The 16,954-nt window shown below is 47.5% G+C and overlaps 1 protein-coding gene across 10 annotated transcripts in view; it reads left to right on the forward strand.

Annotated features, from left to right (window-relative positions):
- SH3PXD2A (SH3 and PX domains 2A) overlaps window positions 1–16,954 on the forward strand; it is a 259,091-nt gene that overhangs the window by 136,465 nt on the left and 105,672 nt on the right. The window lies entirely within an intron of this gene.

Below are 16,954 nucleotides of genomic sequence, written 5' to 3' on the forward strand. Positions count from 1 at the left end.
GTATCTTGTGCTGTTCTTTGCTTTAATTCTGGAGATGGGGTTCTGCCCTGAATATGGTTTGGAGCACAAAACAAGGACCCAGGACTCCTGGCTTCTGTCTTGAGTACTGGGCACTCATGACTACTTGTGCAGTATCTTTGCAAGCTGAAGGAGCCTGTACATATGCAAAATACTGGGTTTAGCAAAAAATGTTATTTAACGTAGAAGAGAAAAAAAAAAGTCATAAAATGCCCAAGAAACCAGGAAACTGGAACTCTTTAAACTGTTCTTCACCTTGAGAAACAGGAGCTTTTACATCCCACTGGTGCCTTGCTCTCCCACTATGCCAATGTGCTATGTACAAATGAAAGTTTAAGTTTTTTGCAGATTCCTGGGACAAAATGTTTTGCACCCCCTGGGATTTGTCATCACACCTCTTCCCTTCTGTTGGGCCATCATCCCCCCTCCTCCAGCCTGGCAGGTGGCACAGGAGATATCACATCATCCCTGTGGAGGAAAATTAGCATTAAAGTATTTTGGAATTTGGCAAAGCATAGCTCTCTTTCTGCAGCAGGGCTCATCTCCCCTTTAATGGAAATTAAATGCCTAAATCTTTTTGTCTTACCCTCTTTCTCAGTTTTACTGTTTGCTCTGGGGTAAAGTTTTGTCCTGCTACGTATATTTCTCTTTGCCAAGAACTTCATTATGGCCTTGATTTAAACAAATTCCAATAGGACACAGTGGAAGGCCATCATGTTCCAGCGCTGGGGAGATGGGTTTTGGGAGCTGTTTATCTTTTTTCCAAGGATAACAGCACATTCATGTATGTGTTGTATGTATGTCTTGGGCTTACACAAAAACTTAAGGATCTGATTCTGGTGGGTCATGCTGGCAGATATCCAAACCCCGTAAATCTGGTCACTGTGCTTTTCCAAATGTTTATTGTGCTGTTTAAGCTTTTATGGGCTCGTGTGTGTATTACATATGGTCTGAATAAATGTAACGCAGTATTACTGTGCTTAGCTGAGATGCAGAAGAGCCTCCAATGGGATCATTAGAGCTCAGGCAGCCTTTACCGGCATTTGGAGATGAGTTTCTTGGTTCAGCTTTCCAAGGTTGGTGGCTTTAGCCCCATTCTGTTGGTTTTTAAATGCCACCTGATCTGAGGTCACAGGGGTGGAAATAAGAAGCAGAGTTGCAATTTCTTATATTCAGTCCAGGATTCTTGCAGCAAATCTCCCATTTCTGAAACTCTAATAAAAAAGAATGGATTTTGCGTGTATTATATTTGCTGTATTTCCTCTGTGCTGCTGCTGTGGCAGGGTGTTCCCTGATGCTGGTAGGACTCAGGAGAAACCTTTAAGGAATCAGTGGGTGCAGAGCAGGCCAAAAGTCACCTGCATTGCTGTAAGTAAGGAGACACCTACAGACTCCAGTGAAGAGCCAAGGCTGGTGTCTCCTTCAGACAGATGGCGAAGAGGACACTCCCTGCCCCTCTGAGCCTACAGCTCCTCTTTGATCCTGGAGATCAAACGTGAGCCAGCCAGACTCCAGCTGGTGGGAGCAGAGGCAGAAACAGGCACGTACAGGGCTTGTGTTTGAGGGATGGTGGTGTGAAGGTGGGACCCAGCACAGATTCCTCTCCCTCTTGTGCTGGTTGTTGTAGCCCAGGGAGCACGCGTGCTGCTGGGAGAGTGCCCCGGTCCTGCTGCTTCTCATCCTTCCTCTTCTGTCCCAATGGGACTGAGGAAATTGCAGAGAAAAAATAGCCAGGCTCTAGCCAGCACTAAGAGCTGTGAAAGCAGCCAAGCCAAGACCTTGGGGCCTTCAGAGAACGTCCTGCAGTTCAGCCATGGGCTCTCCTTCACTTGGCTGATTGGCCTTTTGCTCCAGCCTCTCCTTTTAGTGCTGTCATTTCATTTGTACCACTAACCGCCCCAGAAAAATACAGACTTTCTGTTGAACTTGCAGCCAGCACTGCGTTTGTTCAGCTTGGGCTTTCTGCTTCCTCGACCCTGCCCTGTCTGGCTATTCAGATTGCAAGTTTTGGGGCAGAAACAAGTGGGTTTGTGTTTTTGCAGCAGACATACAGGCCCCCACTGGGGTTGGCCATTAGGGCTGATGTAACATATACTGTCAATAATTGCTTGCTGCTGGGGGACATGCTGAAATAGTAGAGACTTCACAGAGGCATGGAAGAGAAAAGGGAGGCAACACGCAGATGGAGATGGGACTGGGAGGAATGGGGGGAGGGCCAGGAGTACTGGGAATGTGAGGCAATCCTTTGCTGGATTAGACACTGCAAAATCTGTTCTGATTGCTTTTTGTTTCCTTGTTTGTTTTTTTATCAAGACTAAAATTCAGATATCCTCTTTATGTCAGCTCAAACGTTGTACCACTGGAAAAATAGCTAAAAATAATTTTAAAAAAAGAAGTGGAGAAAATGGGTGCTTGCAGCCGGAGCTAGAGTGATCGTGGCTGTAAAAATGGATGGTTTTCTCTTCCTTCCCCGTTGCATCAGGCTGAGGATTAAAATGTGGGTTACTGCTGGCTATGCCGAGATAGGGGCAAAACCTCAGGTTACTACTGTAACTGCATTTAGAGAATTCTTTTTGCTCAGTACCCAGTGCTGGATGATGTGTGCAGAGAGGAGTGACAGTCCATCCTGTAACCCACTTGGGTGTGGAAGTACTAATGCTTTAGACCCTGATTCTCAGAAGCATGTGGACACTGAACAATATCACAGTGTTTTGTCACCGAAAAGAAGCAGGGGAAGGAAAGACGGCATCTGTTGGGCTTAACAGAACTTTTTTAAACTGGTTTTCTCCAGATAGAGATTTTTCCTGTGACCTCTAAAACATGAATACATTTGGTACAAGGTCATTTATGGAAGAAATCCCTTCTGCTGCCTCTCCTCTCTTCGACCTTGAGGCTATTAACATCTCTTGAGTCAAACAGAGACAGGGGAAGGATAAATGTAAACAATGGGTACCGCTAGCACGTTGGTTGTGAAGGGCTACAGCTTGCGTTATACTGGCAGCTTCACTTTGCACTAGCTGGTTGAATTGGAGAAAAAATAATAAGAAATCGTAAATCTGGCACGCAAATGGCCTGACAAACGCAGTATGCACCTGAAGTTCTCTCTATGTCTTGCTGCGAGGACTTCCCTTGGGCTGCAGTAAGGGAGAGGCTGTGACCTGCCTCCTTGCAGGGTGCCAGCAAAGTCTGGCACTCAAGGGAGATCCTGCGACAAACTTGTTCTTGCTGCAAGGGCAGCCACATGGTGTTTGGCACAGTGAGTAGCCTCTTCGGAGTTGTGTAATGATACAGGACAGGTACTATTGGGCTAACGCTGTTGATGTCAGCTGAATTACCCTGGGGATACATCAGTCTTTAGTTTTTTTTGGAGGTATGAGGTGGGGCAGTTTATTAGTCAGATTTGTACCATGCTGTGGCGCACATCCTTCTTTCTGTTGCTGTGCTTCTGTTGTTGGTAGTGCTGCTTTGGCCTGCCAGAAGGGTTTGAACCTGCCTGTGCAGAGCTCACAGAAACAGAGGCATTGCAAAGTGCTGACTTGGCAGCTCAGAAACCTTCTCCCTGCCCTCACTTATCCTGGTGACTCCTCAGCAGGCTGTTCCCATTAAAAGCTATAATGCTTCTTCCACCTCCGTATGCAGCTGCTCCTCAAAACCTGTGGGTGACCCTGCTTTTTCTGGAAGGGAAAAAAAATGGTGACCATGGACAGAGAGACTGAAGTGAACGTTATCTGAATGTGAGGTGGGCTCAGGACGTAGGACCGCAGCAGCACATTTTGCCACTGGAGCTGATGTTTGAAGACAGGTTTTAGGGTGACCTATTTATTGGATTGAACTTACTTTCCAGGTTTGGAAAGTAGTTTTGAAAATTGAGAGCAAATCCCAGTGTCCTGGAGTGTTGCAGCCACTTGATCAACTGCTATATGAAGGTGCTTAAAGGTACACTACTAATGGGAAATGCTGCCCAGGGTTTGTTCACTTCAGAATGTAAGGCTTGAATAGAGCTCAGGGTGTGTGACAGCATGCAGAACTGGGGGTGCCTTGAAGAAATTTAGTATTTTAAATATCTGGGACTTTCCTATCTGTAAAATTAGAAAATGGGTTAAATTTTTTCAGCTTTCCTGAAAATAATGGACTTTACTGGAAGCCCACCTGGCTATTTGGTTCCCTCGGGACTTGGAGGTTCTGGCAGGGAAAGTGCCAAATGTGTGGAAAGTGCCATTATTGTCATACAATTTGTTGGCAGCTTCCTTTCTCCTGCAATATCCGTCTGTGCCGATCATCAGTGCTGCCGAGTAGGCACCATACTTATGTCTCGAGCGTGTTCAAGAGCAAGGGAGTAGGTGGAGGAGAAGTGGCACAGAGAGGGCTTTTTACTGGAATAACCCATTGGCTTCCCTTTCCCCTCTGTCAAACAGGCTCAGTGTGTGATGCTGAAACCCGAAGCTGGGAGGGACACGCTGCTGTTTCAGTCCCTTGGGTTCCCATCAGTCCTGTGAGGAGGCAGGAGTGAGGACAGAGGTTCTGAACGCAAACATGCAGTGTGTTCTTTCTAAGCCATTTCCAGTCGCTCTTGAGCTGCTTAAAGCTGTTTGTTCTTTTATTATTATTTGAAGAGGTTCATCTGCAGCCACTCATTTCTGCCCACTTTTTCCTCCTCCTCACTGGGGTTTCTCCCTAATTTGCTGCTCTGCAGCATGGAGTGGACAGGAGGGAACATCAGGGGATGCAGAAGATCCACTTTGCAGGGAGACATGCTTGAAGAGAAGCTCTCAAAGTGGAGAGAAGATGTTTTTGCCAGCAGAGTCCTGTGTCAAGCACGGGCAGCTCCGGGGCTCCCACCTCTCCCCGTCTCGTGCTGGATGTTGAATCAGCTGTTTGTGCCGCCCTGTGCAGCGCAGGGCACAAACTCTCTGGCAGAAGGGTGTGGAAGGGGAACAAATAAAGGATTTATAGTGGGGATGGTTGGTTTGTTCTCAGACTGCCTACTGCAGGCTCGCATTCCCCTGGCAAAGCAAACGACTGGAGCTGCTCTTAGGCTTTCCTCCCTGTAAGCACTTTGCTGATGGCATTGGGGGCTGGCTGGGAAGAGGATGGCAGGGGCCGCCTGCTCCTGTGTGCCTCCTTCCTCTGCACATCCCGGGGCTGCGACCTCCCCAGCCTGCAGGGAGCGGGGAGGAATGTGGGAAATGGGGTGACAAGAACAAACTTCCTGCAGCAGGGCTGAGCGTGAGGGATAGTTCTTATCGCAAGAGACCAGCCCTGATGGGGGCAGCTGGAGGGGAGCCCATCCTGCTTTCCTGAGCCCCCTGCCCTGCTCGCCCTGCAGCTCACCCGCAGTGCAGGAGCCTTGCTGACTCTGGCATGCAGCCCTGCCAGCTTTGCCTACAGATACCTGCACATCCCAGAAAGACAAGGGCTCCTGGCTTGGCAACGCTGAGGGAAATGCCATCCAAGCCACATGAGAGGGAGGGGAAAGTTGGCACAGGGCTGCCTGGGAGTGTGGCTGCTCGTGGAGCGGCTCCTGCTGCTGCAGGTGTTGTGTTGGGAAAGCTGAGCCATGCCCGCTGGGGTGCTTGTTGGGCTGTATGTGCTATGGTGAGCAGCTTCGCCTCCTGCCTGGGCTCTGTCCGCAACACACCAGCCAGCTTTAGGCTCACAGCAGCTTCTTTGGCAGGACCAAGCTCTCCTGTGAAAACTGGAGGCCAACACATAGAGTTGCTTCTATTCAAATTGTCTCAACACACTCTTCGTTCATGTCTCCAGGTTAAGGTTTAAAAAGATGGGAGCATAAGCACCTGTCCCTTTGTCGCCTCTGCCTGAGGGGCAGATTATGCAGGAGCTGGGAAGCAAATTGTGCAGGGCTGGAAGTTCCCACCAAAGGCAGAGCAGTCCCTGTGCCACGGTGTCTTGTGTCACTAGTCTAGGGTTGGACCCCCGAAAGCCACCTTAGCTCTAAAAGCAGAGCACAGTGCCACAGGTGGAATGTGTGGCAGCAATCTCAGCATGAAAGTGGCAGTGCATGGGCCACCGTGGCATGGTGGGGTGGCAGGGTAGCACTGCCTGCCCTCCACTGCTCCCCAAGCTTGTGAAGCCATGGATTGTCCTTAAATCCTCTCCTCCAAACCTTACGGGCTGAAGATGGGTCTTGAATCTGAGGTTTGTAATGTTTACTGAACTAATACCACTTGAAGGTAAATGGCATGATATCTAGCACAGCTTGCCTGCTGCCGTTGGGTCCCCCTTTCATGAGCTCCTTATCTCTTTTATTGCCTTCTTTTAATTGTCCTCTTTTTCCAACTGCTATTCTTGTAATTGGTGACACAATTCATTTGGTCTCTAGCAGATCCAGCATAGGGCCACTCATGGGCACCACTTATCAACCTTGGGTGGGCCAAGGTGTGCTCCAGGAGCAGTGCCAGGAGAGGGCTGATCTCATGGGTTCTGCAGCGGGGAGGACTCGTGAGGAGGGCAGCATGAAGTTCAAGAGGGTGAAGGCTGTGTTCTTGGAGACCAGGTGCCAGGGAATGAAGCGGACCCTTTACTCTGGCAGGAGGGTTCACTGGCAGGGAGGGAACAGCTTCCTTTTCCAGCCTTGCACAAGCTCTTTCAGTGTGTCCTGTACTGTCCTTCATCCTTGCAGACTTCATCGAGACTTCAGTTAAGCTGAATTGCTGTCTAGTGTCTCCTTCCCATCACTGGCATCTGTTTTACAAAGAGCTTCCCCCGAGAAAGGCCACTGTGCTCCAGCATCCTGTTCTTCACCAGCAGTGACTGGCACAGCAAACTGAGCTCCCAGCGGGATGGGCAGGGCTTCACCGGCCCAGTGTCCTTCCCTTCCCTTCCCAGAAAGCCAGGAGGGGGACTAACTTCATCATGCTGGAGAGCAGTGAGGGATGTTAGCAGGCACATCTACCTCCCGTCCACAAAATGCTCTGTGTCCAATGTTGCTCCAGAGAGCAGAGATTTCTGGCTGGGTTTCACACAAAACTTATCCAAAAGTCCATTATGTGTTAAAAGCTACTTGATGCAGGGAACAATATGTTGCTCTTGTGTGCATGTGTATATATGTGTAGATGCATACCTTCCTTCTACCACAGCTGTAGCTCACCGCCCCTATATCTGACTTTCTGTTAAAAAATGAATGGCAATACTTGGACTTCATGGGCAACCTGCAGATCAGCTGGGCCAAACAAACCTTGCTAAGGAGACATGCAAACCTAAAGTTTTTAAGATTCGTCCTTGGTGTTTTTTGCAGAACTCTCCTACCCTCTTGCAAAGCTGTGTTTGCTGCACAGCTTGTTGCAGCCTGATTGAATAGCTTCACTTGATGAGAAGGGGTAGGGCATGGAAAGGTCCTGTATTATGGGCTCTGCAGGCAACTACTGCCACGTTGTGGGGAGATGCTGCTTTACATGCATTTATTGTGCAGCCGAAGGCACAAGCTGAGCTGGAAAAAATGCCTTTAGTTTGTGTGGATGTTGGACACAGTGGTGTGTGCTTTCTGCTCTCCGGGGTTGTGCCCTGTCTCACCCCCTTGCCATGCTTGTCTGGCGAAGCTGACTTTCTCTTGGCTCTCACATCTCAGAGAGCAGGAATTCCTTTAAAAAACAGTGGGAAAGATGTGATATGTTGCTATGAATAGATATGAAATAGCTTTTCCACCTGGCTTCTTATTAGGTGTTACAGCCCTATCTTTTTCCATTGGTCTTATGATAATCATTTTTTTGGTATTTAAAAACGTTGCATCTAAGACTTGATGAGGGAATGGGAAAGAAGCAGACTTGCAGTCTTGGACTTTAATTCTAATGACTCCAGAACCACACCTGGATCAGACATTTGTAAGCATATGGAAAAGATTGAAGATTATCTAATTGTCTCTTAAATACTCAGCTCTGGACTGAATCATCTCCCCAGGCCTGGGGAGCTGTGTTGATTACCAGGCTCTCCTTGCTCCTGCTCCACTGAGCTACAGCTGACTTGGAAAAGGAAACCTTTCCCGTCCCCAGCTTTGGCTGTGCTGGGGCACTCAGCTGGGTTTCAATGTGGAAGGTGTCACTGGCTTGTTTGTGTGTTTGGCTGTGAAAGTCAGAGTGACAGCTCTTCTTATGGCCAAATTTCATGCATGCTCCTGTTAGGGGAGTTGTCAGCACCTAATCTGTGTGTTTGCTGTTGTCCAAATAGTATTGCCAGTGCAGCCTGACACACTGTATATTAATCCAGGTTTTGGCTTGCTTGCTTGACCCAGGAAGAATTAAACCCCACCCCACATCTGCTGAGGCTCCCTTGGGCTGCTTCTTGTTCACACTGATGCTCCTTAGCAAAGCTCAAGAAAGTCTTTCCCTTCACAGCTTCCCAAGCACAGCTATGTGGCAGAGACCAATCCCCAACACTGTGATTCTGTGACTGCCACTCCCTGTCCCGCATGCTTCCCATCCATCCATCCATCCATCCATCCCCAGCACAGTGGCACACGCAGACCTCATACTGTCCTTATGGGAATCTGGCAGGGAGCAGCATCCCCTCCTAGCCAGGCTGAGTTATTCCCTGCCAGGCCCTGCTCCTGCCTTGCACTGATGAACAGTTCTCCAAGTTGCTCCCTTTAATCCAGAGTGGGGAGCAGGTTGGAACCATGAAGCCTTTGAACAATGATGGAACAAGGACAAATTTCCAACCAAAGCTCTCCAAGTCATGCTCTGAAGGAAAATTCTCTTCATTTGCAGGAGAAATGAAAGGCTCAGGGCAAGGGCAGGAGTAGTGCAGACTAAAGATTTAAGCAATCAAGTAAAGGAAAAAATGACTGGTCCCAGGAGAAGGGGAGAGGGGCCTAGGACCTCTTTAACTTGATTTAATCAAGCAGCTTCTGATGTTTTACAATTGCATGCAACTTTCTGACCCAGAGCTGGGCAATTTGCAAGCCACAGAGTTATGAACTGTTGGTAAAATGGTCTTAAGAGGAAAATACATTTGCAATTAGGAACTGAAAAACTTGAGCAACAGCTTTTGGGGTTTTAGAAGCCGTATCCACCTGCTGTTGGGACATGCTGTGGCAGTGGCTCCCTTGGCCACACGGTGCCTCCTCATAGGAGAGGAAAGGGGGCTGCGGGTCCTGGGCAAGGTGCATCCTTACCCTACACAGGTTGAGTGACGTGGGAAGGGAGGAAAAGCTGGGGGAAGCCCTCAGTGATGGAGATGCTGACCCAGCCTGCAGTGCTATGGGCTCACCAAGCTCTGATGTGAATCAGCTGCTTGTGCTTCCCTGGATCTGGGAAGAGAAATTTCCTCCACACTTCTGAGAAGAGGCACCAGTCTCAGTCCCGTTACTTGAATTCATTAAGTTTGTACTAACTGGTTCGTTGTCAGAAGTGATGACCATTTCTGGCTGTGGCAAGGACTCCCTGTGTTGCAGTGCTAGCTTTGAGCAGGATGTGCTTGGGCTAATTGTTTCTAGATTTGGCCAAGAGGAGTTTTCTTTCTCTTCTGGGAAACTGGCTAGTTTTGTGCCCGTGGCATTTGCAGAGTGCTGACAAAATCCCCCTCCTTTGCAATACTGCCTGCCTGCTTAAGGTGCTGTTCTCTGGAGATGTACTTTTTCCCTTTCAAGCTTTTGATCTTTTCCCATGTTAGAAAATTCAAAAAGGCAGCATTTGAAGCTGGCTGGGGCCAGCGAGCGTTGCTGCGGGCAGCAGCTTTGATCCTCGGTAGGAGTTTTGCAATAAACTTGATCATGCATTTTTCATCATTTGCTCTGTGCGTGTGTGTGTGCATGCCTTGCGGGGGGTACAGGCACTAATCCCGACCTTGCACTCAGCACGGGGGTAAAAACCCACTCATAGTTCATCCCTGATCCAAATCCTTCACATGCCCAGGGTAACTGTGCCTTGAGCACAGTGAAATTTGACCCTGCCATCTAAGAGCTGGGGAGCTACTCCCATCTTTAATCTCTGTGACAGTGCCTAGTCAGGGCTTTCTGAAGAATTCTGTTAGTCTGTTTTTCTGCATAAGCATTAATTTTCTTTATCTGGAAGTTTTGTACTGCTATCTGACCTATTTACTTGGAAGCCTACGAGGAGAGTTTGAGCTGGAAAAGAGCTGGATTTGTGATCCAAGTATGAGCCTTTCACTGTTAATTGTATTAGCATTCATAATTGTATGCACATTTCTAAACTGTCATGATTGCCACATCCTTTTAAAACGTGGGGTGGGACATCAAAAGGGTTATGTCTGCTCAGAGATCAGCAGAGAAGCGAAAAATTAAATTGCCTGATACCTTAAAAACTTGGATGTGAGCTGTTTTGACTCCATTATATCAAAAGTGACACAAGAAAAGTAAGTCTGGAATTAGACTTTTAAAGCTCATTAACCTTCAAGATTTAATTAGCAGGAAGCAGGCTGTTTAATGGAGGTTTGAGGTGCCCTGTGCCTGCTGTTGCTGTTGGGTGTGCAGGGGCTCTGTGCAGCCAGCGCAGTGGGAGCCTCATGGGACAGGGACTTGTGGGATGAGTGGGAGGAAAGGGCTAAAAATTCCTGAATTCAGAGTCTCTCTCTGCTCCAGATTTGCTTTACGGGAGCTGCTTTGTCTCCCTGTGCATGGCCTAGCCTGTATTTTAGCTCTCAGGCCAGCCCTCACTAGAGGATACCTGTGGCTGATGGGCAGCGCAGCGTTTCTGTGCTTTCTGATTCAGACTTTCCAAAGTCCTACTGGTGGCAAGGTAATGTCATCATGTCTGCACTTTGGAAATGCATATTTTACGAATGTGAAAAAAATTGGATGTACATGCATGCTCCATCCCTGGTCCTGCCAGCTGCATGTATCTATATACATTTGTATTTCTAGTTATTGCGAGTTTTGCCGTGGCATGATCAAGCATATCGAGCCAAATACACTTGACCAACAGACCTTTGGAAGGCAAATAGTTTTTGCAGTTACGGAGCCTTGCTTGTCGAGGAATATTGGCAAAAGAGGTTGTCAGGGTAAGGGAACTGAATGTTGTTTATAACAGACTTATAAACCTTTTGGTTCCCAGAGTGCTTCCCATCCACTGAACCCAAGGTGCCTTGTGCATGCTTTGTGGTGATGGATTGTGTCTCACAGAGGCAACAGTCCCAGCTAGAGAGTGTTTCACAGCCCTATGCCATGCCACGTAGACATCATCTTTCACATAGGTGCTGTCGCTTTTGTTCTTTATCTGTGTAAAGCCTGACACAACAGGCTCACTTCACGGACGGTGCCTGCACAGACGTTGCCACAGTGCAAGTAGGTATTAAATCGTGTCTGGACTCCAGAGTGAGAAGTATCACCTCTGACAGCAGCTGGAGGATGCTGGTGCAGGGGATGCAGCCGGCAGAGGGAGCGCGGACCATTGCACACCGCCTGCTTGTCTCTAGTTCAACGCAGCACCCTGCAAACCCGCCACTTTCTTCCCTTTTCTCAGCAGCCTGCTAAGCGGGAACAGAGCAACGCGATAAGGGATTGTTTATTATGGAAACATGCCACTTTTAGTAGATTTACAAGCAGCTTTGTAGAGCTCCTGGTCGCTCTGTGTTTTTGTTTTTAGTCCGTTACTCATCCTGATACATAGTTGGTATGTGTCTGACCATGGCTGTAAAAGACACTAGCGGGGACATGATGGGGCCAAAGCATGGGAGACAGAGAGCAGCTGTCAGGCGGCATTTCTTCCAGGGGTTTGAGGAGTACCAGCAGGCTGTGTCAGCCCAATAGTGACTGTTTCTCAGTGACTGACTTTGCAGTCAAACTATTTTGTAGTTCCTTCAAGGCCCCATGGTTTAGCGGCTGCACAGATGGTTACATTGCATTTAGAGCAAAGTGAAATAACACTAGTTCCTCCCATCCTCTGCTGCCTCACCCCAAGAAATTAGCGACCTCTTTTGGGAGCTACTAGTCAAAATTGCAGATCCAAACACCTCCAAACTTTCATCAAAGTTTGAAACCAGTTCAGGAGCTGAATTTCAAGTCTACTTTTCCTGTGCCAAAATCCCCAGAGCTGAATACCTGGGAACTTTGGAAGTGGAGTAACTCATGGACCAAATATACTCTGAGTTTTTCATTGTCTGCCTCTAATGCATCAGCTCTCCCACAATAATATGTCTAGCCTGGTTCATAGCACAATCGCTGCTGTAATCGTGACTGAAACCTGGATAGGTTAGAAATCCATATGTGGATCTGTGTCTGGGTGAATTTGGCAGACAAAAAGCAGTCCCCCAAAGGCAATTTCTTCCTATCAAATCTTCTGCCAATTTTAACAGGTTTGATTTATGCTTTTTAAGGTTACTGAGCTCTTTGCTGAAAGAGTTGAAGGCCATCCTCCCTGGCGCTGTTACTTGAATGAGCCACCTCAGGAGCAAGACTGGCTTCCAGATCACAGCGTAGCTGAGGGCTTATATCTGTTACATGTGAGCTTTCTCTGCCTGTCTCATTGGTCTCCTGCACTTCCTTAGCTCAAACAAGTGCTTCCAGTTACCAAAAAGTATATGTGACACACATCAGTCATGGTTGTGTTTTGTGCCCGGTAGTTGTAAGTGTGGTGGGATACAAGCGTTGCACTTGTACTTGTTCCTTTACCTGTTGCTGCAACCTAGGGTAAAGAAGGAATGTACCATGTGGGTATGTAATCCTCCTGGTTTCTCTGATGAAACTCTGCTTTTGGGGTTGGGTGTATTTTGGTTTTGTTTTGTTTTTAAATATTTTTAAAATTTGCTCCGAATGAAGAAATTGATTAGGCCAGTTGGAGGTGTACAAGGGAAGTTTTGCACAGGAGAAACCAGAGCAGGTGAGCAGTTCTTGGAGTTGCTTGGACAGTAGATGAGGGCATGGAGTAAGAGGTCAGTGAGAGGGTAGTTAGATTAGTTAGAAAGACTGGCTGACCGGAATGTAAGCTGAGCATAGCAGTCTGGAAAGTAGATCATCTTTCTGAAAGGCACAGAGAAAAAAATAATGGCTCCAGATTCATCCCTTGTGTAATTCTTTTGAAGTTGGTGGCTTGCACCAGGATGATTTAACCCCATTAATTTTAATGGGTCACTGCAGTGTCCCAAGAGTGGCTTTTTGCTCTGCTCTGTTCTGAGGCAGAGATAAAGCAGAGCTTCAGTGTCTGGGCTTGAACCCAAACTTGGTGTCCCCATAGGGCTGGCTTGGGCCCATCCACATTGTGGCTGAGAGAAAAAAGGATGCAGGAGATGATGATGTGTCTGAGCCCCTGTGCCGTGACAGCTGGGTGCTGCCAGGACTTTCTTGTGAGCCAAAACCTGCCTGAAAAGCGATATCTGGTCTGAAAACCAAGGGCAGCCAGGCTAAGAGCTCTCCCTGGAGTTAACACCAACCCTCACTCACCCTGCTGCCGGTCTGCTGTTCCAAAGAGATTAGCACACAAAGACAGGGGTGTGGAGCAGCGTGTCAAAGAAAGGAGCCTGAAATGGAGCAGAAACCAGCACCAGATGAGCCCCGGTGGGACTCAGTGGGCAGAGAGCAAAGGTCAGTGACCTCGACACACGACAGGGACTCAGGGACTGTGGCCGGGGACAGGGATAAAGTGCATTTACTGCCTATCGATCAAAGCAAGCTGGTCATAGCAGGAGTCAGCCATGCATAGTTAGAAAGCCCATGTATCACAGCAAGGAAGATTTAATCTACTGTCAGGAGGGAGGATGCCTGTTTGTCACCAGTTGTTGAACAGCTGAAAGCGTGGCAGCAGACACAGCTGTAGTGCTTGGGCAGAAATAATAATTGTGCCCCAACTGATCAGACAGCAGCATGTCACACACTGTGCTCAGCCCCTGCTCCTCGGGGACCTCAGCCCGCCTTGCACCTCAGCTCTCCATTTTCTGCCTGCCTCTCCTCATGTGCCTTACTCTGAGGGACATTTGTAGGAGAATAGGATTACTCTCCTATTTTGAGGGTTGCACAGCTTTCTCCTGACTCCTTCATTTTCCAATCAATTGCAAATCATGTTGAAGTGTTTACCAGACAACAGGAAATGAGCCACGAGGAGCAGATGGACCATAATGAATTGAAGTGCTAAACCTTCATGCAAATGTTCTTAGTAATACGGAGGTTGGGGAAGCCCTTCTGGGTAAAGGTTGGGTGTAAAGTCAGCCCTGAGCAGCCTGCTTTTGTCAGGGGATCAGCTGCTCTTTAGCATCTTACAGAAGGAAGGGAAGATGAGCATCGCTGTGTCTCTGGGCATTTACCTCTCAGCAGACTTGACATGACTGCACAGTGGGTCCAGGGGGAGGGTGCAGATGTGGGTCCCAGTAAGGAAGGACATACCATGTATTGCAATAAAAGTTGCTCAGTAAACTCAGTGGCTTAACTTCTTATGATACCTCCGTTTAATCTGTCTATAGTCTTTTCCCCATCACATATTTTAAGGCAAACTCTGTTAATCACTTCATGCCTAAAGCAGATCAGAAAATCCATCTGGACTGTCAAGCTGATCCATAAAATGCTTTATGAAATAAAGATGCATCTGGCCTTGAATTATATTTTCTGCGAAAGCAGAAGGGAGACGAGCTCAGCTCTGAATAGAGAAGGTTGCTCTTGCAAGCATGTGGGCCTTCAAAAGACCATGTCTGCTGGTACCCAACATATCAAAGTGTAATATTTGTGTGTGAATGCACCCTATACATGTGTCTCTCTCTCTTTTGGAGGGAGAAGTGTCAAATGCAGGGGCTGAAACTCACTTCACCAAAGTCCAAGATACGGTTGCAGTTCACCCCAAGGGTTGGAAGGAGTGCTGCTGCTGCTCTGTAGTGCCTGAGGAGGAATTTTGACCATGCTTGTGCAAAAGCAGGTGGAAGAGTCCCAGCAAAACCTCATTTCTCTGTCAGCTTGTTTTAAGTAACCACAGCAGTTCCCTTCACATCACACAGGGCTGGCTGCATGGTCCTCGTGCAGCCTCCTCAGGGGCAGCACAGCCTGGCAGCATGAGGGAGTCTGAGTGCTGCAGAATTTTCTGGGAAATTAAGTCTTCTCTGTAGCAAATGAAGTGACTGAAAAGTGCAGGTGCTGCTGAAATCCTGCCTGTGTGTCCTGATCCATGAGCAGCATCGCCAGTCCAAGTCTGTGCTGGAATGCGTTAGTACAGTTCACTACCTAACCTCTGTGCTGCTGCAATCGCATCCTCAGAGCATCTACTTATGGACAATACAGCATTATTTCCCCAGATTGCATAGCTAATAATTTTAAGTAATGAAGAACTCTGAAAAGATTGCAAACTTTATTGAACAAAGGAGATAATAAATATGCTGAAAAAAGCATTTGTTTCTGCCCACATGCTCTGCTCAACATTAAATGTGAACAGACTGCAGCAGGTGTGAAGGGATGTGATACAGGCTTGGAAACCCTGGAGCGAGCCAAGGGAAGGCCTGTGAGAAGAGAAAAATGCAACGTGATGATGAAATGCAAATATTTCTGTGCCTGTGTTTAAGTGCAGGACCGGGGGCCATCCAGCTGTCCGTTGGCTGCTTTCAGCCAAAGGACAACACAAGGCAGTAGATGATCTCACCATGCTCCTCTTAAATCAACAAATTTCCTCCACAGTTGCTTAAATATCAGTTTTTCTAAAGTTATTCTTCGCCAGCTGATGGGCAAAGCCTCATGTGGGCTGAACATTTGCTTCTCTTCTCTCATTGCTTCCTCATAACACATGAAACCACTCGGGTGGTTCTGACGGCCATGGGTGGGAGGTAGGACAACCCGGATGTATTTCAGAGGTTGAAAGTGTGTTGGCAGAAAAACCCTCAGCGTGAGGCCAGCTTTTGGGAGGGTAGTGCTGACGTACGGCTTGCAGGGATCAAAGCCCAGGAGAAGCTCAAACAGGGCTGTCTTTGAAACGCTGGATCCTGCAGATATGATGTGGTGGTTTTATCTGACCTGTGAACATCTCTGACAAGGCATCAGGTCATTAGTCTTGTGCTTGTTATTGTAACATTTGCTGGAATGAAACACTGGCATTTTTAAATCACAGCTATCAAAGCGTATCATAAATTGTAAGAAGTTTCTTTTCCTTTGTTTGAGTATATTCCCGTGCCAAATCATTCAGTGCTCGTATCTTCTAAATTGAGCATGACGTTACCAGTGAAAAGCTGTGACTGAGCATAAAATAATTATTTTTTTTAAAAAAAAAGAGAGCTGCAAAAAAAAATATACTTTCTAAAAAAATGAACAGAAGGTGACTCCCACTTCTTAAAACAGTTCTGCTTCCAGCCTATGATCATAACTGTGTATTTGACTCCTGAAGTGCTAGAAAGTCTGCTTTTTGTAAAGTGGAATTTAAAAGACTGTCATGCAGAAATATGTATATTAATATATACTGTGCAGTTAATCCCGCCCACAACCTGATTTTCTTGCTTCCAGGAGCTGTGACATATTTTTAAGAAAAGCAGTGCATTTTTAAACTCACGCTATGGCATGAGATGAAGGTTGGCCCAACTGAGTCTGAGTCTTTGAAGGACTGAGAAATTAAACCCCATCCTCCATTCTTCCTTTGCAGCTTTGGGCCTGGAGCTCTTTGCTCAGCTTGCTTTCTGTGAAATGGTGTGGCAGCTTGTCCTTGCTTCTGAGGAGCGAGATCCACCCACATTTCTGCGTGCTCAGCTGTGAAGATAACGTGGTCACTGTTGCATTAGTGACTGTATGCTCTGAGGTCTTTCGAGTAGGGTCTGTTCCCAGCCTGAATTGCAGTTTTCCTTCTGAGATGTTTCCAACTTTAAGCACTGGGCAAAACTGCAGCTGGAGACACATTTACGTCTCTCTTGTCATTGTTCCTGTCATTTTAATGTTCTTTTTGGGAGATGAACATTCTTGGGGCTGGTGGTGAGCTGCAGTCCAAGGGCATGCACATGGTGGGGCCCATCTCTGTGCATGTCCTGCCGTGTGCTCTGGGAGGCCAGCTGCTTTCGTGGCTTCCTCACCTACCCT

Source organism: Columba livia, chromosome 6, assembly GCF_036013475.1.
Source record: "Columba livia isolate bColLiv1 breed racing homer chromosome 6, bColLiv1.pat.W.v2, whole genome shotgun sequence".
Lineage (NCBI taxonomy): Eukaryota > Metazoa > Chordata > Aves > Columbiformes > Columbidae > Columba > Columba livia.